Source organism: Chlorocebus sabaeus, chromosome X (assembly GCF_047675955.1).
Source record: "Chlorocebus sabaeus isolate Y175 chromosome X, mChlSab1.0.hap1, whole genome shotgun sequence".
In the NCBI taxonomy this organism is placed as follows: Eukaryota; Metazoa; Chordata; class Mammalia; order Primates; family Cercopithecidae; genus Chlorocebus; species Chlorocebus sabaeus.
This window is the reverse complement of record NC_132933.1, coordinates 81,624,572-81,650,491: the sequence shown is the minus strand read 5'-3', so window position 1 is coordinate 81,650,491 and position 25,920 is coordinate 81,624,572.

The window sequence follows — 25,920 nt, the reverse complement described above, 5'->3', positions numbered from 1 at the left end:
CAGCATTCTATGTACCCATCTCCTACCTCCTGTTTATTTCTATTCCTGGACCTCCCCTTTGCGTTTTCTGCTTGTTCCATCTCAGTTGAGCCACCTAGTTTTTTCTATATTGCCTGCCTTCCTCGATATATACTTGAATCCTTGGCTGCTCTGCTTGTGGAGGTGCCTGGTCACTATCTTTCAAGTTGAGGGGAGCTGATCTAATGGAGTTAAGTGGTGTATTATTAATTCTAGGCGCAGTGTGGTGGCCTAAGAATGGGTTCTGGAGTCAGACCAGATTTCTAATCTCAGTTCTGCCTACTTTTTAGCCAGGTGACTTTGGACAAGTGACTTGTCAAGTGAAGGGCCTTAGTTTTCTCCTCTTTAAAACAGATAAGGAAACAGTCTAAATGTCCAATAATAGGGGATTTTGGTTATACAACGGACGTAGTCATTAACAACCACATTTTAGGTAGGGCGCAGTGACTCATGCCTGTAATCCCGGCACTTTGGGATGCGGAGGCACATGGATTCTTTGAGCCCGGGAGTTCCAAAGTGGCCTGGGAAACGTGGTGAAACCCCTTCTCTACAAAAAATACAAAAAATTAGCAAGGTGTGGTGGTGCGCACCTGTAGTCCCAGCTACTCAGGAGGCAGAGGTGTGAGGATCACTTGAGTTGGGAGGCAGAAATTGCAGTGAGCTCAGATGGTGCCACCACACTCCAGCCCGGGGCAACAGAGGAGGACTCTGTCTCAAACCAAACAAAACAAAACCTCACATTAAAAAAAAAAAAAAAGAAACTAATGGCAGACAGCACAGAGAATTTTTACAGTAGCGAAAATACCCTCATGATACTGTAATAGTGGATACATGTAAATATACATTTGTTCAAAGATACACAATGTAAACAACAAGGGTGAACTAACTCTAATGTAAACCGCAGGCTTTGGTTAGTAATGATGTGTCAATGTAGGTTCATCGATTGTAACAAATTTACCACTCTGACCCGGATGTTGGTAGTCAGGGAAGTCATGACTGCGTGGGGGAAGGGGGTATATGGGACTCTCCGGACCTACCTGTCAGTTTTGCTGTGAAACTAAAATTGCTCTTAAAAAATAAAATCTTCATTAAAAAAAATTAAAACCCATAGAATGTGCAACACCAAAAGGAAGCCCTTATGTAAACTATGGGCTTTGGTTGATAATGTGTCACTGTACATTCATCACTGCAACAAATTTACCACTCTGGACAGGATGTTGATAGGGAGGCTGTGTCTGTGTGTGGAGAGGGGTACAAAGGACTCTTGATACTTTCAGCTCAATTTTGCAGTGATGCCAAAACTGCTCTAAAAAATAAAGTGGGCTGGGCGCAGTAACTCCTGTAATCCCAGCACTTTGGGAGGCCGAGGCGGGTGGATTACTTGAGCCCAGGAGTTCAAAACCAGCCTGGGCAACCCTGTCTCTACAAAAAATACAAAAAAAAACTATCCTGGTGTGGTGTCGAGCGCCTGTATTCCCAGCTACTCCAGAGGCTGCGGGGAGGGTCGCTTGAGCCAGGAGGCAGAGATTGCAGTGAGCCACAATTGCTTCACTGCACCACTGCAGCCTGGGCGACAGAGCAGGACACTATCTGAAAAACAAAAACAAAAAACAAGGCTTGGCGAGGTGGCTCACGCCTGTAATCCCAACACTTTGGGAAGCCGAGGCGGGCAGATCACCTGAGGCCAGGAGTTCGATACCAGCCTAGGCATCATGGTAAAACCCCATCTCTACTAAAAATACAAAAATTACCCAGGCATGGTGGTGCACGCCTGTAATCCCAGCTACTCAGGAGGTTGAGGTAGGAGAATCGCTTGAACTTGGGAGGCAGAGGTTGCAGTGAGACGAGATCGCGCCACTGCACTCCAGCCTGGGCAAAGAGCAAGACTCTGTCTCAAAAAAACAAAAACAAACAAACAACAACAACCAAAACACACACACACAAACACCACTTTAAAAAAAAACAACAACAACAGCTGGGCGCAGTGGCTCAGGCCTGTGATCCCAGCACTTTGGGAGGCCGAGGTGGGCGGATCACCTGAGGTCAGGAGTTCAAGACCAGCCTGCCCAACATGGTGAAACCCTGTCTCTACTAAAAATACAAAACAAACAAAAAAAAATTAGTCAGATGTAGTGGTGGGAGCCTGTAATCCCAGCTACTGGGGAGGCTGAGGCAGAACTGCTTGAACCCAGGATACAGAGGTTGCAGTGAACCAAGATCAGGCCACTGCACCCCAGCCTGGGCGACAGAGACAGACTACCTCTCCAAAGAAAACAAAAACTAGCCGGGCGCGGTGGCTCAAGCCTGTAATCCCAGCACTTTGGGAGGCTGAGACGGGCGGATGATGAGGTCAGGAGATCAACACCATCCTGGCTAACCCGGTGAAACCCCGTCTCTACTAAAAAATACAAAAAACTACCCGGGCGAGGTGGCGGGCGCCTGTAGTCCCAGCTGCTCGGGAGGCTGAGGCAGGAGAATGGCATAAACCTGGGAGGCGGAGTTTGCAGTGAGCTGAGATCCGGCCACTGCACTCCAGCCTGGGCGACAGAGTGAGACTCCATCTCAAAAAAAAAGAAAAAAAGAAAAAAAAAAAGAAAGAAAGCAAAAACCAATGGCAGGAGGCACAGAGGATTTTTAGGATAGCTAAAATACTTTTCATGATATTTTAATAGTGGATACATGTAGGTATACATTTGTAAACTGCAGGCTTTCGTTAGTAATGAAGTGTCTTTTTTTTTTTAATCTGATGTGTCAATGTAGACTGATCCATTGTAACAAATTTACCACTCTGGTCAGGATATTGGTAGTCATGGAAGCTGTGCCTGCATGGGTGAAGGAAGTATATGGGAATCTGTACCTACCTGTCAGTTTTGCTGTGAAGCTAAAATGCTTTTTTTTTTTTTTTGAGAGGGAGTCTCACTCTGTCGCCCAGGCTGCAGTGTTGCGGCGGGATCTCAGCTCGATGCAACCTCTGCCCCCCAGGTTCAAGCGATTCTCAAACCTCAGCCTTCCCAGTAGCTGGGATTACAGGCGTGTGCCACCATGCCCAGCTAATTTTTGTATTTCTAGTAGAGACTGGGTTTCACCATGTTGGCCAGACTGGTCTCAAACTCCTGGCCTCAAGCTATCCACCCACTTCGGCCTCCCAAAGTGCCAGGATTACAGGCATAAATCACTGTGCCTGGCCTAAAACTGCTATTAAAAATGGCTGGGTGCGGTGGCTCACCTGTAATTCCAGCACTTTGGGAGGCCGAGACGGGCGGATCACGAGGTCAGGAGATGGAAACCATCCTGGCTAACCCGGTGAAACCCCGTCTCTACTAAAAAATACAAAAAACTAGCCAGGCGAGGTGGCGGGTGCCTGTAGTCCCAGCTGTTCGGGAGGCTGAGGCAGGAGAATGGCATAAACCTGGGAGGCAGAGTTTGCAGTGAGCTGAGATCCGGCCACTGCACTCCAGCGTGGGCGACAGAGCGAGACTCCGTCTCAAAAAAAAAAAAAGAAAGAAAAAAAGAAAACAAAAACCAATGGCAGGAGGCACAGAGGATTTTTAGGAGAGCAAAAATACTTTTCGTGATATTTTAATAGTGGATACATGTAGGTATACATTTGTAAACCGCAGGCTTTCGCTAGTAATGAAGTGTCTTGTGTCAATGTAGGCTGATCCATTGTAACAAATTTACCACTCTGGTCAGGATATTGGTAGTCACGGAAGCTGTGCCTGCATGGGTGAAGGAAGTATATGGGAATCTGTACCTACCTGTCAGTTTTGCTGTGAAGCTGAAATGCTTTTTTTTTTTTTTTTTTTCTTTTTTTGAGAAGGAGTCTCACTCTGTCACCCAGGCTGCAGTGTTGCGGCGGGATCTCAGCTCGATGCAACCTCTGCCCCCCAGGTTCAAGTGATTCTCAAACCTCAGCCTTCCCAGTAGCTGGGATTACAGGCGTGCGCCACCATGCCCAGCTAATTTTTGTATTTCTAGTAGAACCTGGGTTTCACCATGTTGGCCAGACTGGTCTCAAACTCCTAGCCTCAAGCTATCCACCCACCTCGGCCTCCCAAAGTGCCAGGATTACAGGCATAAATCACTGTGCCTGGCCTAAAACTGCTATTAAAAATGGCTGGGTGTGGTGGCTCACCTGTAATCCCGGCGCTTTGGGAGGCCAAGGTGGGCAGATCACGAGGTCAGGAGTTCTATAACAGCCTGGCCAACATATAGTGAAACCCCATCTGTAATAAAAATACAAAAATTAGCCGGGCATGGTGGTGGGTGCCTGTAATCCTAGCTACTCAGGAGGCTGAGGCAGGAGAATCACTTGAACTTGGGAGATGGAGGTTGCAGTGAGCTGAGATCATACCACCGCACTCCAGTCTGGGGGACAGAGCGAGACTCCATCTCAGGAAAAAAAAACCAAAAAACAAAAAAAACTGCTATTTAAAAAAAAAAAAAAAAAATGGCGAGGCATGGTGGCTCACTCTGGTAATCCCAGCACTTTGGGAGGCCGAGGCGGGCAGATCACCTGAGGTCAGGAGTTCTATACCGGCCTGGCCAACATATAGTGAAACCCCATCTCTACTAAAAAAATGCAAAATGAGCTGGGTGTGGGGGCACAAGCCTGTAGTCCCAGCTACTTGGGAAGCTGAGACAGGAGAATCGCTTGAACCTGGGAGGCAGAAGTTGTGGTGAGCTGAGACTGAGTCACTGCACTCCAGCCTGGGCCACACAGCAAGACTGCATCTCTCAAATAAAAAAAATATATATATATGTATATATAAAATTTTTTTTTTTAGATGGAGTCTCACTCTGTCGCCCAGGGTGGAGTGCAGTGGCCCAATCTCAGCTCACTGCAAGCTCCACCTCCCAGGGTTCATGTCATTCTCCTGCCTCAGGCTCCCAAGTAGCTGGGACTACAGGCGCCGGCCACCACGCCCGGCTAATTTTTTGTATTTTTAGTAGAGACGGGGGTTTCACCGTGCTAGCCAGGATGGTCTCAATCTCCTGACCCCATGATCCACCCGCCTTGGCCTCCCAAAGTGTTGGGATTACAGGCGAGAGCCACTGCTCCTGGCCATAAATAAAATTTTTATTTAAAAAAATTTAGGCCGAGCGCATAGGCTCATGCCTGTGATCCCAGCACTTTGGGAGGCCAAGGTGGGTGGATTGTTTGAGCTCAGGAGTTCGAGACCAGACTGGGCAACATGGCAAAACCCCGTCTCTACCAAAAATACAAAAAATTATCCTGGCGTAGTGGCGCACGCCTGTGGTCCCAGCTATGCAGGAGGGTAAGGCTGGAGGTTGCAGTGAGCTGAGATTGTGCCACTGCCCTCCAGCCTGGGCGATAGAGCAAGACCCTGTCTCAAAAAAATAAATAAATATATAAATAAAAATAATTTTCTGCATTTTGTATTTCCTAAACTTTTTTTTTCTTAGACAGTCTCACTCTGTCTCCCAGGCTGGAGTGCTGTGGCACGGTCTCGGCTCACTGCAACCTCTGCTTCTCAGGTTCAAGCGATCCTCGTGCCTCAGCCTCTTGAGTAGCTGGGACTACAGGTGTGTGCCACCACACCTGGCTAATTTTTGTATTTTTTTTAGTACAGATGGGTTCCACCATGTTGGCTATGGCTGGTCTGGAACTCCTGACCTCAAGTGATCCACCCACCTCGGCCTCCCAAAGTGCTGGGATTGCTAAAGGCATGAGCCACCACTCCCAGCCTTGTATTTTCTAAACTATTCTACTGAGCACATATTGTTTTTATAATCATGAAAAAATATTAGCACCTAAAAATAAGGGCTGGCCAGGCACGGTGGCTCACGCCTGAAATCCCAGCACTTTGGGAGGCCGAGGGGGATGGATCATTTGAGGTCAGGAGTTCAAGACCAGCTTGACCAACGTGGTGAAACCTGTCTCCACTAAAAAATACAAAAATTAGCCAGTGTGGTGGCAGCTCAGGAGTTTGAGACAAGCCTGGGCAACATGGTGAAACCCTGTCTCTACCAAAAATACAAAAAATTATCCAGGTGCAGTGGTGCACGCCTGTGGTCCCAGCTACTTGGGAGGGTAAGGCTGGAGGTTGCAGTGAGCCAAGATTGTGCCACTGCCCTCCAGCCTGGGTAACAGAGCAAGACCCTGTCTTGAAATATATATATATAAAATTTTCTGCATTTTGTATTTCCTGTTTTATTTTATTTTTGAGATGGAGTCTCGCTCTTGTTGCCCAGGCTGGAGTGCAGTGGCGTGATCTTGGCTCACTGCAACCTCCACCTCCTGGGTTCAAGCGATTCTCCTGACAGGCTTAAATTTTTTTTTTTTTTTTTTTTTTGAGACGGAGTCTCGCTCTGTTCATGCCATTCTCCTGCCTCAGCCTCCCAAGTAGCTGGGACTACAGGCACCCGCCACCACGCCCAGCTAATTTTTTGTATTTTTAGTAGAGACAGGGTTTCACTGTGTTAGCCAGGATGGTCTCGATCTCCTGACCTCATGATCCGCCCGCCTTGGCCTCCCAAAGTGCTGGGATTACAGACGTGAGCCACCGCGCCCGGCCAACATTTTGTTTTTAAGGAGCTGATGTGCATAGAAAGAGCCTGGCCTTTACAATCAGAAAGATGAGGATCCAAATCCCAATTCTACCATTGAGTATTTATACAGCCACTTTGAACCTCAGTGTCCACAAATGTAAAATGGAGATAATACATCATAGAGATGCTATTAAATGAAATGTACACCTGCGTGACCACAGGTGCTCAATAGATACTGGTTATTGTTTTGTTTTTAATTTTATTATTATTATTTTGAGATGGAGTTTTGCTTTTGTCTCCCAGTCTGGAGTGCAATGGCGTGATCTTGGCTCACTGCAACCTCCACCACCCAGGTTCAAGCGATTCGCCTGCCTCAGCCTCCCGAGTAGCTGGGATTACAGGCATAGTCCACCATGCCCAGCTAATTTTTGTATTTTTAATAGAGACGGGATTTTGCCATGTTGGCCAGGCTGGTTTTGAACTCCTGACCTCGGATGATCCACCTGCCTTGGCCTCCCAAAGTGCTGGGATTACACGTGTGAGCCACTACACCCAGCCTGGTTACTGTTATTCTAAGAGAAATACATCTGGTTCCATGGAAGGTCTAGGATTTCCCAAACTGGAGCTTTTGTATCCTTAAAATGAATATATATTTTGTCTTTGAATAGACCAAGAGTGGCCACAATTGGTAAGTTTGAGTATGTATCTGCCACATATGAAAGGCTCTAACATAGAATGGGCTAATATTTCAGGGGAAGGAAGAGTGTGGCCTGCAATATAGTGAGACTCTGTCTCTACAAAATAAAAAACAAAAATTAGCTTGGAATGGTGACATGTACCTGTCCTCCCAACTACTTAGGAGGCTGAGGTGAGAGGATGGCTTGAGCATGGGAGGTCAAGGCTGAAGTCAGACATGATCATGCCACTGCACTCCAGCCTGGGTGACAGAGTGCGATCTGTCTCAAAAACAAACAGGGCCAGGTGTGGTGGCTCATGCCTGTAATCTCAGCACTCTGGGAAGCTGAGGCTGGTGGATCACTTGAGGTCAGGTGTTTGAAACCAGCCTGACCAACATGGTGAAACACCGTCTCTACTAAAAATGCAAAAATTTGCGGGGCATGGTGGCATGTGCCTATAGTCCCAGCTACCTGGGAGGCTGAGGTAGGAGAATCACTTGAACCCGGGAGGCGGAGGTTGCAGTGAGCTGAGATCGTGCCACTGCACTCCAGCCTAGGTGACAGAGGATGAAGTGAGACCCTGTCTCAAAACAACAACAAACAAAAAACAAGCAAACAAACAAAAAAACACAACAGAATCCATGTGGTTCCAGAGTTGGTTCTACAGAGTGAACCTCACCCTAATCAAATGACCACTAAAGAGTCTGCAGCATAATGCTTCTTTCAGAGTTAACCATTCAGATGTTTACTTGGGGTTCTACAGAGTCCCTGTTGATGTCCATGGAAATCCCTGAATTCAGAAAATATTATACCTTCATTTGTTTGATCAAATTATATGTGAGTTTGCCTGTTGTGAAAAAATAAAGTTTGAGGCCGGGTGCAGTGGCTCATGCCTGTAATCCCAGCACTTTGCGAGGCTGAGGCAGGTGGATCATGAGGTCAAGAGATCGAGACCATCCTGGCTAACACAGTGAAACCCCGTCTCTACTAAAAATACAAAAAATTAGCCAAGCGTGGTGGCGGGCGCCTGTAGTCCAAGCTACTCAGGAGGCTGAGGCAGGAGAATGGCGTGAACCTGGGAGGTGGAGCTTGCAGTGAGCTGAGACTGCACCACTGCACTCCAGCCTGCAAAAAATTGCTCCTAACTCCACTATCTATCCCAAACCTTTAAGAACTAATGATAATCCCACTACCCTTTGCTGACTTCTTTTTTGGACTCAGCTTGCCTGCACCCAGGTGAAATAAACAGCCTGTTGCTCACACAAAGCCCGTTGGTGGACTCTCTTCACATGGATGTGTGTGACATTTGGTGCCGAAACCCGGGACAGGAGGACTTCGTCAGGAGACCAGTCCCCTTTCCTCGCCCTCACTCTGTGAGGAGATCCACCTACGACCTCGGGTCCTCAGACCAACTAGCCCAAGGAACATCTCACCAATTTCAAATCAGATAAGCAGTCTTTTCACTCTCTTCTCCAACCTCTCTCGCTATCCCTCCACCCTTTAATCTCTCCCTTCCTTAATTTCAGTTCCTTTTCCTTTCTGGTAGAGACAGGAGATGCGTTTTATCCATGAAGTCGAAACTCTGGCACTGGTCACGGACTCGGGAAGGCAGTCTTCCCTTGGTGTTTAATCACTGTGGGGATGCCTGCCTGGTTATTCACTCACATTTCAGAGGTGTCTGATCACTGTGGGGATGCCTGCCTTGATCCTTCACCTTGGTGGCAAGTACCACCTCCCCTGGGTGGCAAGTACCACCCCACCACCACCACCACACACACACACACACACACACACACACACACACACAAAATGTGTCTCTACCCTCTCTTTTCTCTGGGCTTGCTGCCTTCACTATGGGCAACCTTCCACCTTCCATTCCTCCTTCTTCTCCCTTAACCTGTGTTCTTAAAAACTTAAAACCTCTTCACCTCACACCTGACCTAAACACCTTATTTTATTCTGCAGTACCACTTGACCCCAATACAAACTCAACAATGGTTCTAAATAGCCAGAAAACAGCACTTTTGATTTCTCCATCCCACAAGATCTAGAAAATGCTTGTCGTAAAATGGGCAAATGGTCTGAGGTGCCTGATGTCCAGGCATTACATATCGGTCCCTCCCTAGTCTCTGTTCCTAATGTGACTCATCCCAAATCTTTCTTCTTTCTCTCCTGTCTTTTCCTTCAGTCTCCACCCCAAGCTCTGAGTCCTTTGAATCCTCCTTTTTAACGAACCCATGTGACCTCTCCCCTCCTCCCCAGACTACTCCTTGCCAGGCCAAGCCAGGTCCCAATTCTCCCTCAGCCTCCGCTCGCCCACCCTATAATCCTTCTGTCACCTCCCCTCCTCACACCCAGTCTGGCTTACAGTTTTGTTCTGCGACTAGCCCTCCCCCATCTGCCCAACAATCTCCTCTTAGAGAGGTGGCTGGAGCTGAAGGCATAGTCAAGGTTAATGCTCCTTGTTCTTTATCTGACCTCTCCCAAATCAGTTAGCATTTAGGTTCTTTTTCATTAAATACAAAAACCCGGCCGGGCGCGGTGGCTCAAGCCTGCAATCCTAGCACTTTGGGAGCCCGAGACGGGCGGATCACGAGGTCAGGAGATCGAGACCATCCTGGCTAACACGGTGAAACCCCGTCTCTACTAAAAAATACAAAAAACTAGCCGGGCGCGGTGGCGGGCGCCTGTAGTCCCAGCTACTCGGGAGGCTGAGGCAGGAGAATGGCGTAAACCCGGGAGGCGGAGCTTGCAGTGAGCTGAGATCGGCCACTGCACTCCAGCCTGGGCGACAGAGCGAGACTCCGTCTCAAAAAAAAAAATAAAATAAAATAAAAATAAATAAATAAATAAATACAAAAACCCAGCCCAGTCCATGGCCCATTTGGCAACAACCCTTAGACATTTTACCACCCTAGACCCAGAAGGGCTAGAAGACTGTGTTATTCTCGGTATGCATTTTATTACCCAATCTGCTCCCAACATTAGAGAAAGCTTCAAAAATTAGATTCTGGCCCTCAAACCCCACAACAGGACTTAATTAACCTCACCTTAAAGGTGTACAATAATAGAAAAGAGTTGCAATTATTTGCCTCCACTGTGACAAAAACCCCAACCACATCTCCGGCACACAAGAACTTCAAAACACCTCAACCACAGTGGTCAGGAGTTCCTCCAGGACCTCCTCCCCCAGGATCTTGCTTCATGTGCCAAAAATCTGGCCACTGGGCCAAGGAATGCCTGCAGCCTGGGATTCCTCCTAAGCCATGTCTCATCTGTGCAGGACCCCACTGGAAATTGGACTGTCCAACTCGCCTAGCAGCCACTCCCAGAGCCCCTGGAACTCTGACCCAAGGCTCTCTGACTGACTCCTTTCCAGATATTCTTGGCTTAGTGGCTGAAGACTGATGCTGCCCAATCACCTCAAAAACCTCCTGGACCATCACAGACGCTTTGGGTAACTCTTACAGTGGAGGGTAAGTTCGTCCCCTTCTTAATCAATACAGAGGCTACCCACTCCACATTACCTTCTTTTCAAGGGCCTCTTTCCCTTGCCTCCATAACTGTTGTGGGTATTGACGGCCAGGCTTCTAAACCTCTTAAAACTCCCCAACCCTGGTGCCAACTTGGACAACATTCTTTTTTTTTTTTTTGAGACGGAGTCTCACTCTGTTGCCCAGGCTGGAGTGCAGTGGTGCGATCTTGGCTAACTGCAAGCTCCGCCTCCTGGGTTCATGCCATTATCCTGCCTCAGCCTCCTGTGTAGCTGGGACTATAGGTGCTTGTCACCACGCCTGGCTAATTTTTTATATTTTTAGTAGAGACAGGGTTTCACCATGTTAGACAGGATGGTCTCGATCTCCTGACCTCACGATCCACCCACCTCAACCTCCCAAAGTGCTGGGATTACAGGCATGAGCCATTGTGCCTGGCTGACAACATTCTTTTATGCACTCCTTTTTAGTTATCCCCACCTGCCCAGTGCCCTTATTAGGTCAAGGCATTTTAACTAAATTATCTGCTTCCCTGACTATTCCTAGGCTACAGCCACACCTCATTGCCACCCTCCTTTTCCCCAGTTCAAAGCCTCCTTCCATATCCTCCCCTTGTATCTCCCCACCTTAATCCACAAGTATGGAATACCTCTACTCCCTCCTTGGTGACCGATCATGCACCCCTTACCATCCCATTAAAACCTAATCCCTCTTACCCTGCTCAATGCCAATATCCCCTTTAAAAGGATTAAAGCCTGTTATCACTCGCCTGCTACAGCATGGTCTTCTAAAGCCTATAAACTCTCCTTACAATTCCCCCATTTTACCTGTCCAAAAACTGAACAAGTCTTACAGGTTAGTTCAGGATCTGCGCCCTGTCAACCAAATTGTCTTGCCTATCCACCCCGTGGTTCCAAACCCATATACTCTCCTATCCTCAATACTTCCCTCCACAACTCTTCCACAACCCATTATTCTGTTCTAGATCTCAAACATGCTTTATTTACTATTCCTTTGCACCCTTCATCCCAGCCTCTCTTCGCTTTCACTTGGTATGATCCTGACACCCATCAGTCTCGGCAACTTTCCTGGACTGTACTGCTGCGAGCCTTCAGAGACAGTCCCCATTACTTCAGTCAACCTCTTTCTCATAATTTACTTTCTTTCCATCTGTCTGCTTCTCAAAGTATTAAATATTTTGATAATCTTCTACTTTATAGCCCCTCCTACAAATCTTCCCAACAGGACACTCTCCTGCTCCTCCAACATCTGTTCTCAAAAGGACATCGCACATCCCCCTCCAAAGCTCAAATTTCTTCCCCATCTGTTACCTACATGGGCATAATTATTCATGAAAACATGTGTGCTCTCCCTGCCGATCATGTCCAGCTGATCTCTCAAACCCTAACCCCTTCTACAAACCAACAACTCCTTTCCATCCTGGGCATGGTTGGATACTTTCACCTTTGGATACCTGGTTTTGCCATCCTGACTAAGCCATTATATAAACTCACAAAAGGAAACCTAGCTGACCCTATAGATCCTAAATCCTTTCCCCACTCCTCTTTCCATTCCTTAAAAACAGCCCTAGAAGCTGCTCCCACACTAGCTCTCCCTAACTCATCCTAACCCTTTTTCATTACACACAGCCAAAGTGCAGGGCTGTGTGGTCGGAATTCTTACACAAGAGCCGGGACCACACCCTGTAGCCTTTCTGTCCAAACAACTTGACCTTACCGTTTTACACTGGCCCCCACATTATTCCTGATACCACATCTGACCTCCATGACTGTATCTCTCTGATCCACCTGGCATTCACTCCATTTCCCCATATTTCCTTCTTTCCTGTTCCTCACCCTGATCACACTTGCTTTGTTGATGTTAGTTCTCCCAGGCCCAATCGCAAATCACCAGCAAAGGCAGGCTATACTATAGTGTCTTCCACATCTATCATTGAGACTACTGCTCTGCCCCACTCCACTACCTCTCAGCAAGCCAAACTCATTGCCTTAACTCAGGCCCTCACTCTTGCAAAGGGACTACGTGTCAATATTTATACTGACTCTAAATATGTCTTCCATATCCTGCACCACCATGCTGTTATATGGGCTGAAAGAGGTTTCCTCGCTACACAAGGGTCCTCCATCATTAATGCCTCTTTAATAAAAACTGTTCTCAAGGCTGCTTTACTTCCAAAGGAAGCTGGAGTCATTCACTGCAAAGGCCATCAAAGGGCCTCAGACCCCATTGCTCAAGGCAACAATTATGGTAATAAGACAGCTAAAGAAGGAGCCAATATACCTACTTCTGTTCCTCATGGCCAGTTTTTCTCCTTCTCATCAGTCACTCCTACTTACTCTCCCACTGACATTTCCATCTATCCATCCCTCCCCACTCAAGGCAAATGGTTCTTGGACCAAGGAAAATATCTCCTTCCAGCCTCACAAGCCCATTCTATTCTGTTGTCATTTTATAACCTCTTCCATGTAGGTTACAAGTTGCTAGCCCGTCTCTTAGAACCTCTCATTTCCTTTCCATTGTGCAAATCTATCCTCAAGGAAATCATTTCTCAGTATTCCATCTGCTATTCTACTACTCCTCAGGGATTTCTCAGGCCCCCTCCCTTCCTTACACATCAAGCTCAGGGATTTTCCCCTGCCCAGGACTGGCAAATTGACTTTACTCATATGCCCTGAGTCAGGAAACTAAAATACCTCTGTCTGGGTAGACACTTTCACTGGATGGGTAGAGGCCTTTCCCACAGGGTCTGAGAAGGCCACCCCAGTCATTCCTTCCCTTCTGTCAGACATAATTCCTTGGTTTGGCCTTCCCACCTCTATACAGTCCAATAATGGACTGGCCTTTTTTTTTTTTTTAATTCTCCAACTTAAATATTTTAATTAAAAAGTAAACTTTGGCCGGCTACAGTGGCTCATGCCTGTAATCCCAGCACTTTGGGAGGCCGAGGTGGGTGGATCATGAGGTCAGGAGATTGAGACCATCCTGGCTAACGCAGTGAAACCTCGTCTCTACTAAAAATACAAAAAAAATTAGCTGGGTGTGGTGGTGGGTGCCTGTAGTCCCAGCTACTCGGGAGGCTGAGGCAGGAGAATGGCATGAACCTGGGAGGTGGAGCTTGCAGTGAGCCGAGATTGTGCCACTGCACTCCAGCCTGGGTGACAGAGCAAGACTCCATCTCAAAAAATAAATAAATAAAAATAAAAAGTAAACTTTAATGTCAAAAATGCAAACTTGGGGAAGGCAGAAAGATCACACACAAGGCTGTCACTTCACACTTGGAGGGTTGCACAGCAGCCAGGCAGAGGCTCTCCTCACTTCCCAGACGGTGGGTAGCCGGGCAGAGGTGCTCTTCACTTCCCAGTCAGTTGGGCGACCGGGCAAAGGGGCTCCTCACTTTCTAGAAGGTGGGCGGCCAGGCAGAGGTGCTCCTTATGTCCCAGGCAGGGCGGCAGCCGGGAAGAGGTGCTCGTCTCTTCCCAGACAGGGCAGTGACCAGAGAGAGGTGCTCCTCACTTGCCAGATGGCATGGCGGCCAGGCAGAGTTGGTGCTCCTCACATCCCAGACGGTGGGGTTGGGGGGGCGGGCAGAGGCGCTCCTGACTTGCCAGACAGGGCGGCGGCCGGGCAGAGGTGCTCTTCATTTGCTAGATGGGGCAGCGGCCAGGCAGAGGCACTCCTCACTTCCCAGATGGGTGGCAGCCGGGCAGAGGCACACCTCACTTCCCAGACAGTGGGGCAGCCAGGCAGAGGTGCTCCTCACTTCCCAGACAGTGGGGCAGCCGGGCAGAGGCGCTCCTCACATCCCAGACAGGGCGGTGGCCAGGCAGAGGTGCTTCTCACTTGCCAAACGGTGGGCAGCTGGGCAGAGGTGCTTCTCACATCCCAGACGATGGGCAGCTCAGACTGGCCTTTATTAGTCAAATCACCCAAGCAGTTTGCCAGGCTCTTGGTACTCAGTGGAACCTTCATACCCCTTACCGTCCTCAATCTTCAGGAAAGGTAGAACAGACTAATGATCTTCTGAAGACATATCTCACCAAACTCAGCCTCCAACTTAAAAAGGGCTGGACAGTACTTTCACCTCTTGCCCTTCTCAGAATTGGGGCCTGTCCTCGGGATGCTACAGGGTGCAGCCCATTTGAGCTCCTGTATGGATGCTCCTTTTTATTAGGGCCCTGTCTCATTCCAGACACCAGCCCTCTAGTTGATTATCTTCCAGTCCTCCAGCAGGCTAAACAGGAAATTCGCCAGGCTCCTAATCTTCTCTTGCCTACTCCAGATTCCCAGCCATATGAAGACACCCTAGCTGGACGATCAGTTCTTGCTGAGAATCTGACCCCTCAAACTCTACAACCTTGATGGACCAGACCCTACTTAGTCATCTATAGTACCCCAACTGCCGTCCAACAGCAGGACCCTCCCCTTTGGGTTCACTGTTCCAGAATAAAGCTATGTCCATCGGACAGCCAGCCTGATCTCTCCTCTTCCTCCTGGAAGTCACATGTACTCTCCTCTACTTCCCTTAAACTCACTCGCATTTCTGAAGAACAGTAATAACCCTTATGAGCCTAATACATCCTTTCATTTTTATTAGGTCTCTTCTTCCTTACCCTACTCTATACAATAGGGCTTTACACAGTCACCCCCCACTAATTGGACTGCACCCCAAAAACTTGTCATCTCTACTATCTTCTGTCTAGTCATACTCCTACTCAACATTCTCAACTACTCGTAAATGCCCTGCCCTTGTTTACATGGCTGGTTTACACTTTTCCTCCAAACCATCGTAGCAGATATCTCCTGGTATTATCCCCAATCCGCCATTCTTGACTCCCTCTTGGAGTGGATGGATGATCTTTGCTGACAGGGCACACTCCAATACTTCCACCCTGATGAAGTCCTATTCTTTACTTTTATACTCACTCTTTTTTTTTTTTTTTTTTTTTTTGACACAGAGTCTCACTCTGTTGCCCAGGCTGGAGGGCTGTGGCATGATCTCAGCTCACTGCAAGCTCTGTCTCCTAGGTTCACGCCATTCTCCTGCCTCAGCCTCCCGAGTAGCTGGGACTACAGGCACATGCCACCACGCCTGTCTAATTTTTTGGTAGAGACAGGGTTTCACCATGTTAGCCAGGATGGTCTTGATCTCCTGACCTCGTGATCTGCCTGCCTCAGTCTCCCAAAGTGCTGGGATTACAGGCATGAACCACCGCACCCAGCCTACTTTTATACTCACTCTTATTCTCATTCCTGTTCTTATGCCACCCTCTACTCTCCCCAGCTATCTCCACCACACTATCAATTTCACTCACTCTCTCCTAGCCATTTCTAATCCTTTAACAAACAATTGCTAGCTTTGCCTTTCTCTTTCCTCCAAAATTACCCAGGCCTCAACTTACTCACTGCTAAAAAAAGGGGACTCTGTATATTTTTAAATGAAGAGTGTTGTTTTTACCTAAATCAATATGGCCTGGTATATGATGACATAAAAAAAACTCAAGGATAGAGCCCAAAAACTCGCCAACCAAGCAAATAATTACACTGAACCCCCTTGGGCACTCTAATTGGATGTCCTGGGTCCTCCCAATTCTTAGTCCTTTAATACCTGTTTTTCTCCTTCTCTTATTCGGACCTTGTGTCTTCCATTTAGTTTCTCGATTCATACAAAACTGCATCCAGGCCATCACCAATCATTCTGTGGGACAAATGCTCCTTCCAACAACCCCACAATATCACCCCTGACCCCAAAATCTTTCTTCAGTTGAATCTCTCCCACTCTAGGTTCCCATGCCGCCCCTAATCCCACTCGAAGCAGCCCTGAGAAACATCGCCCATTATCTCTCCATACCACCCCCAAAAAGTGTTCGTCGCCCCAACACTTCATCACCATTTTATTTTATTTTTCTCATTAATATAAGAAGACAGGAATGTCAGGCCTCTGAGCCCAAGCTAAGCCATCATATCCCCTGTGACCTGCACGTATACATCCAGATGGCCTGAAGCAACTGAAGATCCATAAAAGAAGTGAAAATAGCCAGTTCCTGCCTTAACTGATGACATTCCACCATTCCTGCCCCACCCTAAATGATCAATTGACTTTGTGACAATACACCCTCCCCGCCCTTGAGATAATATACTTTGTGATATTCCCTCATCCTTGTGAATGTACTTTGTACGATATACCCTCCCCACCCTTGAGAAGGTACTTTGTAATATCCTCCCCAGCCCTTAGGAAGGTACTTTGTAATATTCTTCCCACCGTTGAGAATGAACTTGGTAAGATCCATCCCCTACCTGCAAAAAATTGCTCCTAACTCCACCGCTTATCCCAAACCTATAAGAACTAATGATAATCCCACCTTTGCTGACTACTTTTTCGGACTCACCTTGCCTGCACCCAGGTGAAATAAACAGCCTTGTTGCTCACACAAAACTTGTTGGTGGACTCTCTTCACAAGGATGCACGTGACAGTCAGGAGTTTGGGACCAGCCTGGCCAACATGGTGAAACCCCCTCTACTAAAATACAAAAATTAGCTGGGCGTAGTGGCGTGTGCCTGTAATCCCAGCTACCTGGGAGGCCAAGGCAGGAGAATCACTGGAACCTGGGAGGCAGAGCCTGCAGTGAGCTGGAATCATGCCACTGCACTCCAGCCTGGGAGACAGAGCAAGACTCCATCTCAAAAAACAAACAAACAAAAGAGAGAGAAAATATATAATTTTTCTTGGGATGACAGTAATAGTATTAACATGATCATATTAACTTTTCAGGCCAGGCGCAGTGGCTCACGCCTGTAACCCCAGCACTTTGGGAGTCCGAGGCAGGTGGATCACGAGGTCAATAGATTGAGACCATCCTGGCTAACACAGTGAAACCCCATCTCTACTAAAAATACAGAAAATTAGCTCGGCGTGGTGGCGAACGCCTGTAGTCCCAGCTACTCTGGAGGCTGAGGCAGGAGAATCTCTAGAACCCAAGAGGCAGAGGTTGCAGTGAGCTGAGATTGCGCCACTGCACTCCAGCCTGGGCAGCCTGGGTGACAGAGTGAGGCTCCCTCTCAAAAAAAAAAAAAAAAAAAGCTGGGCACGGTGGCTCACACCTGTAAATCCCATCATTTTGGGAGGCCCAGGTGGGTGGGTGGCTTGAAACCAGGAATTCTAAACCAGCCTGGTCAAAATGGTGTAACCCTCTCTCTACAAAAAATACAAAAATCAGCCAGGTGTGGTCGTGCATGCCTGTAATCCCAGCTACAGGGGAGGCTGGGGCAGAGAATCACTTGAACCGGGTAGGAGGAGGTTGCAGTGAGCAATTGTGCCACTGCACTCCAGCCTGGGTGACAGAGCAAGATTCTGCCTCAAAAAAAAAAAAAAAAAAAAAAAAAACCGGGCTGGGCATAGTGGCTCACGCCTGTAATCCCAGTACTTTGAGAGGCTGAGGCGGGTGGATCACCTGAGGTCACCCGCCTCAGGTTGTTCAAGACCCGCCTGAGGCTGTTCAAGACCAGCCTGGCTAACATGGTGAAACCCCTGTGTACAAAAATACAAAAATTGGCTGGCAGTTTGAGGGGCCAAGGCGGACAAATCACAAGGTCAAGAGATCGAGACCATCCTGACCAACACGGTGAAACCCCGTCTCTACTGAAAAAAAAAAAAAAATTAGCTGGGCATGGTGGCTCGTGCCTGTAGTTCCAGCTTTTCAGGCGGCTGAGGTAGGAGAGTCACTTAGTCACTTGAACCCGGGAGGCAGAGGTTGCTGTGAGCCGAGATGGCGCCACTGCACTCCAGCCTGGTGACAGAGTAAGACTCCATCTCAAAAAGTTTAGAAAAAATCACCTGAGAAGAGGAAAATATTTATTTTAGAAAAAAGAAATTAAAAAATAGCTCGGGTGTGGTGGTTCGTGCCTGTAATCCCAGCACGTTGGGAGGCCAAGGCGGGCAGATCACGAGGTCAGGAGTTCGAGACCAGCCTGACCAACATGGTGAGACCCCATCTCTATTAAAAATACAAAAATTAGCCAGGCGTGGTGGCCTGCGCCTGTAATCCCAGCTACTCAGGAGGCTAAGGCAGGAGAATCGCTTGAACCTGGGACTGTAATCCCAGCTACTCAGGAGGCTGAGGCAGGAGAATCATTTGAACCTGGGAGCCGGAGGTTGCAGTGAGCCAAGATCGCACCATTGCACTCCAGCCTGGGAGACAGCGAGACTCCATCTCAAAAAAAAGAAAAAGAAATTTAAAAATAATTACGTATACAATTCAGTGGATTTTAGTATATTCACAGATACGTGTATACAATTCAGTGGATTTTAGTATATTCGCAGATATGTGTAACCATTACCAGTCAATGCTACATTTTCATTACCTCAGAAAGAAGGCCTATACCCTTTAGCTATCAACCCCATTTCCCCATCCTCCCAGCCTTTTCCTTTTCTTGGTTTTTTTTTTTTTTTTTTCATTTGTTTGTTTTGCCGATTGGGAAGTCTCTCGAGCCAGAGTAGGCTCAGATACTTATTTTTATTTATTTTTTAAATTTTGTGTATTTATTTATTTTCCTCCCAGCCTTAAATAACCACCATGCTACTTTCTATCTCCATAGATTTACTTATTTGGGACATTTCACACAAACGGAATCATATAATATGTGGTCTTTTGTGGTTGCCTTTGTTCAAGTAGCATATTTTCAAGGTTCATCCACATTGTAGAATGTACCATTAGTTCATTCTTTTTGTGGCTGAATTATATTCCATTGTATGGATAGACCATATTTTATTTATGCATTTAGTTGTACATCTGGGTTGTTTCCACTTTTGGCTATTATTAATAATGCTGCTATAAACATTTGTGTACAAGTTTTTGTGTGAACATATATTTTCAGTTTTCTTGGGTAGATAACTGGGAGTGGAAATGCTGGGTCACCTGCTATGTTTAATTGTTTGAGGAACTGCCAGACTGTCTTCCAAAATAGCTGTACCATTTTACATTCCCACTAGGAAGGTTTCAATTTCTTCACATCCTCGTCCACACTTGTTACTATCCGACTTTGATTCTAGCCATCCTAGTGGTTGTGAAGTGGAATCTCATTGTAGGTTTGATTTGCATTTCTCTGAAGACTAATAATGTTGAACATCTTTTCATGTACTTTGAACCTTTTGTATATCTTCCTTGGAGAAATATATATTTAAAATTTTGTCCATTTTTGAATTGGGCTAGTGTTTTTTTGTTTGTTTGTGTTTTGTTTGTTTGTTTTGAGACAGAGTTTCACTCCTCGCCCAGGCTGGAGTGCAATGGCGCAATCTTGGCTCACTGCAACCTCCACCTCCCAGGTTCAAGCGATTCTCCTGCCTCAGCCTCCCAAGTAGCTGGGACTACAGGTGCACACCACCATGCCTGGCTAATTTTTGTGTTTTTAGTAGAGACGGGGTTTCACCATGTCGGCCAGGCTAGTCTCGAACTCCTGACCTCAGGTGATCTTCCCACGTTGGCCTCCCAAAGTGCTGGGATTACAGGCATGAGTCACCAGGCCTGGCTTATTTGTCTTTTTATTATTGAGTTGTAAGGGTTCTTTGTATATCCTGGATACAAGCCCCTTGTCAGATGTATGATTTACATATATTTTTTCCCATTCCGTGTTGAAATTTTCATTTTCTTAATAATGTAATTTGAAGCATAAAAGTTTCAATTTTTTTAGGACACCCGCCCAGAAAGTTTTCATTTTGATGTGGTCCAAGTTATCTATTTTTTCTTTTTTATTTTGAGACGGAGTCTCACTCTGTTGCCCGGGCTGGAGTGCAGTGGCCAGATCTCAGCTCACTGCAAACTCCGCCTCCTGGGTTTACGCCATTCTCCTGCCTCAGCCTCCCAAGTAGCTGGGACTACAGGCGCCCGCCACCTCGCCCGGCTAGTTTTTTGTATTTTTTAGTAGAGACGGGGTTTCACCGTGTTAGCCAGGATGGTCTCGATCTCCTGACCTCGTGATCCGCCCGTCTTGGCCTATTTTTTCTTTTGATGTCTTTGCTTTGGGTGTTATATTTAAGAATTCATTGCCAAATTCAAGGTCATGAAGATTTATCTCTATGTTGTCTTCTAATAGTTTTATAGGCCAGGTGCAGTGGCTCACGCCTGTAATCCCAGCACTTTGGGAGGTAGAGGTGGGTGGATCACTTGAGGTCAAGAGTCTGAGACCAGCCTGCCCAACATAGTGAAACCCCGTGTCTACTAAAAATACAAAAATTAGCTGAGCATTGTGGTGCACGCCTGTAATCCCAGCTACTCAGGACTCTCTCAAAAAAAAAAAAAAAAAAAATTAGAAAATGTGAGTCCTTGGCCTCACAAGAGCTTGTTAAAAAGAGAGAGAGAGAGAGAGAGAGAGAGAGAAAGTGTGAGTCCTCCAATTTTGCTCTCATTTTATCAAAGTTGTTTTGGCTAATCTGGGTCCCTGGGAATTCCATATGAATTTTAGAATCAGCTTGTCAAATTCTACAAATAACTTAGTTAGGATTCTGATAGGGATTGCATTGAATTTTTGGTTAACTTGGGGAATATTGTCATTTTAACAACATTAGGCCTTCCGATCCACAATCATCAGGTGTTTTTCCATTTACTTAGATCCTCTTTAATTTCTTTTTTTTTTTTTTTTTTTTTGAGATGGAGTTTTGCTTTTGTTACCCAGGCTGGAGTGCAGTGGCACGATCTCAGCTCACCGCAAGCTCCATTTCCCGGGTTCAAGTAATTTTCCTGCCTCAGGCTCCCGAGCAGCTGGGATTACAGGCGTCTGCCACCACGCCCAGCTAATTTTTTGTATTTTTAGTAGAGGTGGGGTTTCACCATGTTGGCCAGGCTGGTCTTAAACTCCTGACCTCAGGTGATCCACCCGCCTCGGCAAAACCTGGCCAACATGGTGAAACCCTGTCTCTACTAAAAATACAAAAAAAAAAAAAAAAAAAAATTAGCCGGGCATGGTGCTGTGCGCCTATAATTCCAGCTACTCCGGAGGCTGAGGCAGGAGAATCGCTTGAACCCGGGAGGTGGAGGTTGCAGTGAGCCGAGATCAAGCCACTGCACTCTAGCCTGGGTGACACAGTGAGACCGTCTCAATAACTAAACTAAACAAAACAATATTTTGTAGTATTCAGAGTGTAGGTTTTATACTTCTGCTGTTACATTTATTTCTAAGCATTTTATTCTTTCTGATGCTACTATAAATGGAATAGTTCCCTTAATTTTTTTTCTTTTTGTAGTACATGTTGTGGCTGTGGTGTTTCCTTAATTTCATTTTCAAATTGTTCATTGCAAGTGTATAGAAATATACTTGACTTTCCTATATTGACTTTTGTATATCCTGCAGCCTTGCTGAATTCATTTCTTTGTTCTAATAGGTTTTTTTTTTTTTTAGTAGATGCCATAGGATTTTCTATATACAACATCATGTCATCTGCAAATAGATACAGTTTGACTTCTTCCTTTACATTCTGGATATCTTTTCTTTTTCTTGTCAATTGCTCTAGCTAGAATCTCTAAGTACAATATTGAATACAATTGTCATTCACTTATAGTCCTTAAAGCAGAATGTTGCAAACTGGGCCATTCACTTTTTCTTGATTGATATTTTTTATGTATCTAGTTACTTATTATTGAGGACAGAAATCCTTAGTATTGATTAAGTATTCAAGTAGTATGGAATTAATAATGATACTTAGAAAAAAATGGCCTCTTGGCTGGGTGGGGTGGCTCATGCCTGTAATCCTAGCACTTTGGGAGGCTGAGGCGGGTGGACTCTTGTCTCAAAACAAACAAACAAACAAACACACAAACAAAATTAGGCGTGGTGGCAGATGCCTGTAATCCCAGCTACTTGGGAGGCTGAGACAAGAGAATGGCTTGAACCCAGGAGGTGGAGGTTGCTGTGAACTGAGATCGTGCCATTGCACTCTGAGACTCAAGGGAAAAAAAAAAAGACCAGGAGCGGTGGCTCACGCCTATAATCCTAGCACTTTGGGAGGCCAAGGGGGCAGATCACAAGGTCAGGAGTTTTGAGACCAGTCTGGCCAACATCGTGAAACCTTGTCTTTACTAAAAATACAAAAATGAGCTGGGCATGGTGGTGCATGCCTGTAATCCCAGCTACCTGGGAGGCTGAGGCAGGAGAATTGCTTGAACCTGGGAGGTGGAGGTTGCAGTGAACTGAGATCACGCCACTACTCTCCAGCCTGGGCAACAGAGCAAGACTGTCTCAGGGGGAAAAGAAAAGAAAAAAAATGGCCTCTCAAAGCCTTGCTTGGACCTTCTTTCTCTGTTGCTTTGGCTGACTCCTCTCCATCACCTGCCTCTTAACTGTAGATGTTTTGCAGGCTTCTGTCCTAGGTTGTCTTTTTTTTTTTTTTTTTTTTTTTAACTTCAGTTTTCTCATTCCCTCATGCCCTCAGCTTCCACTACCAACATTAGGTTGACAACTCACACATTGTCTATGTCGACAATCCAGACCTCTATTTTGTCATTTAGACCTACATTTCAATTGGCTTGTAGCCAATTACATGTTATCTCCACCCGGACATTCTGCATACACTTAAACTCAACATTACCAAAACTGCACTGATTGACTTTCCCCAAATTTTGCTCTTTTTCCTCTATTTACTATCCGGGTTAGTGGCACAACCAGACTTCCAGGCACCTAAATCAGAAACCTGGGAATCATTCTAGTCTTCTTCCATTCCTTACCCCCTACATTTAACTGGTTATTAAGTTCCCTTGATCCTACCTTCTAAATATCTGAATTTGGTTTCTTTCTCTTTACCCCTACAACCTCTGCTGTAGTTCAGTACTTCCTGGTTTCTTACCTGAATTATTATCATTGTATCCTAATTGGTGTCCCTATCTCCTAGCATAACTCCTCCAATCTATTTTACACTCTGTTCCCAGGGTTATATCCATGTCCTCTTCCCTGGAACCTATGAGTGTTAATTTATATGGCAGAAAAGAAGGACTTTGCAGATATGATTAAGTTAAGGATCTTGAGATAGAGAGATTATCCCAGTGGGCCCTAAATGTAATGACAAATGTCCTGATAAGAGAGAGAGAAATTTGACACACAGAGACGAGGAGAAGGCCATGTGATGATGGAGGCAGAGACTGGAGTGAAAGGGCCACAAGCCAAGGAATGCCAGCAGCCACCAGAAGCTGGAAGAGACAAGAAACAGATTCTCCCCTAGAGCCTCTGGAAGGAGTATGCCCCTACCAACACCTTGATTTCATCTCAGTGATAATGATTTCAGATTTCTGTCCTCCAGAACTGTAAGAAAATACATTTCTCTTGTTTTAAGCCATCAAATTTGTGGTAATTTGTTACAACAGCCTCAGGAAACTAATACAGTGACTTTCTAAAATTCAATCCTATCACAGATGGAAAAAAATGATTTTCTCTGTCTCTGTGTCTCTGTCTCTATATATCTATCATTCCATTTATGTATTTATGTATCTATATGTCTATGTATGTATGTATGTATCTATCCATGTGTGTATATACCTGAAAGAAAAAACTACCAAAATGTTAAAAATTATTTCTGGACAGTGGGATTATGATGATTTTTATTCTGTGCATTTTCCAATTTTTACCTCAAAAAGCATATATTACTTTTGTAATCAGAAAAAGCAATATAAATTTGTTTTAAACCCTTCAATGGCTCCCCATCACTTACAGATTAAAGTGCAAACTTCTTTTTTTTTTTTTTTGAGACGGAGTCTCGCTCTGTCGCCCGGGCTGGAGTGCAGTGGCCAGATCTCAGCTCACTGCAAACTCCGCCTCCCGGGTTCACGCCATTCTCCTGCCTCAGCCTCCCGAGTAGCTGGGACTACAGGTGCCCGCCACCTCGCCTGGCTAGTTTTTTGTATTTTTTAGTAGAGACGGGGTTTCACCGTGTTAGCCAGGATGGTCTCGATCTCCTGACCTCGTGATCCACCCGTCTCGGCCTCCCAAAGTGCTGGGATTACAGGCTTGAGCCACCGCGCCCAGCCTAAAGTGCAAACTTCTAAGCATAGCACAGGGCCTTAATTTTTTGGTCTTTGCCTATGTCTCTAGACTAATTTCCTATCACTCAGCCTCCCAACTTCTCTTCAGCCATGAAAAACTACCCAAAACATATCATTCTGCCTCTGACACTTTGCATATTGACCTTTTTGACTTCATCCTCTTGGTCAAGAACTAATTCATATCAGGGAAGGTGGCTCATGCCTGTAATCCCAGCACTTTGGGAGGCTGAGGCAGGAGGATGGCTTGAGCTCAGGAGTTTAAGACCAGCCTGGGCAACATGGCAAAACCACGTTTCTACAAACACACAAACAAACAAATTAGCTGAGTGTGGTGGTAAGCATCTGTAGTCCCAGCCACTTGGAGGCTGAGGTAGCAGGATTGCTTGAGACCAGGAGGTCAAGGCTGCAGTGAACCGTGTTCATGCCACTGCTCTCCAGCCTGGGTGACAGCCAGATAGTGTGTCAAAATAAATAAATAAATATATAAACCAATTCAAAGGTATTCTTTCCTGTGAAGCCATTCCTGATCTACTTAAGCAGATCTGTTACCCTTTACTGCTAACTGTACCTTTTATTTGCATAAGGTATTGCAATTATTGGTTATTACATGAACATCTTTCCAATTATTTTATTAACAACGTATAAATTCATTAAAATGTTATTGAATCTATAGTGGTTTTTTGTAATTATGTATTTTCTCACTCAGCAGATAACTAAAAACTATCATGTGGCAATCTATAAAATGTTTGACATTAAAAAGTAGTCCTGGGCAGGTACAGCGGCTCACGCTTGTAATCCTAGCACTTTGAGCGGCCGAGGTGGGCAGATCACTTGAGGTCAGGAGCTTGAGACCAGCCTAGCCAACATGGTGAAACCCTGTCTCTACTAAAAATACAAAAGTTAGCCGGGCGTGGTGGCAGGCCCCCGTAATCCTAGCTACTCGGGAGGCTGAGGCAGGAGAATCGCTTGAACCTGGGAGGCAGCGGCTGCAGTGAGCCGAGATCACACCATTGCACTCCAGTCTGGGCAACAGAGCGAGACTCCGTCCCCCCGCCAAAAAAAAAAGTGGTCCTCCGCTGGGCGCCCTGGCTCATGCCTGTAATCCCGGCACTTTGCCAAGCGGAGGCGGGATTGCTTACACCCAGGAGTTTAAGACCAGTCTGGGCAACATGGTGAAA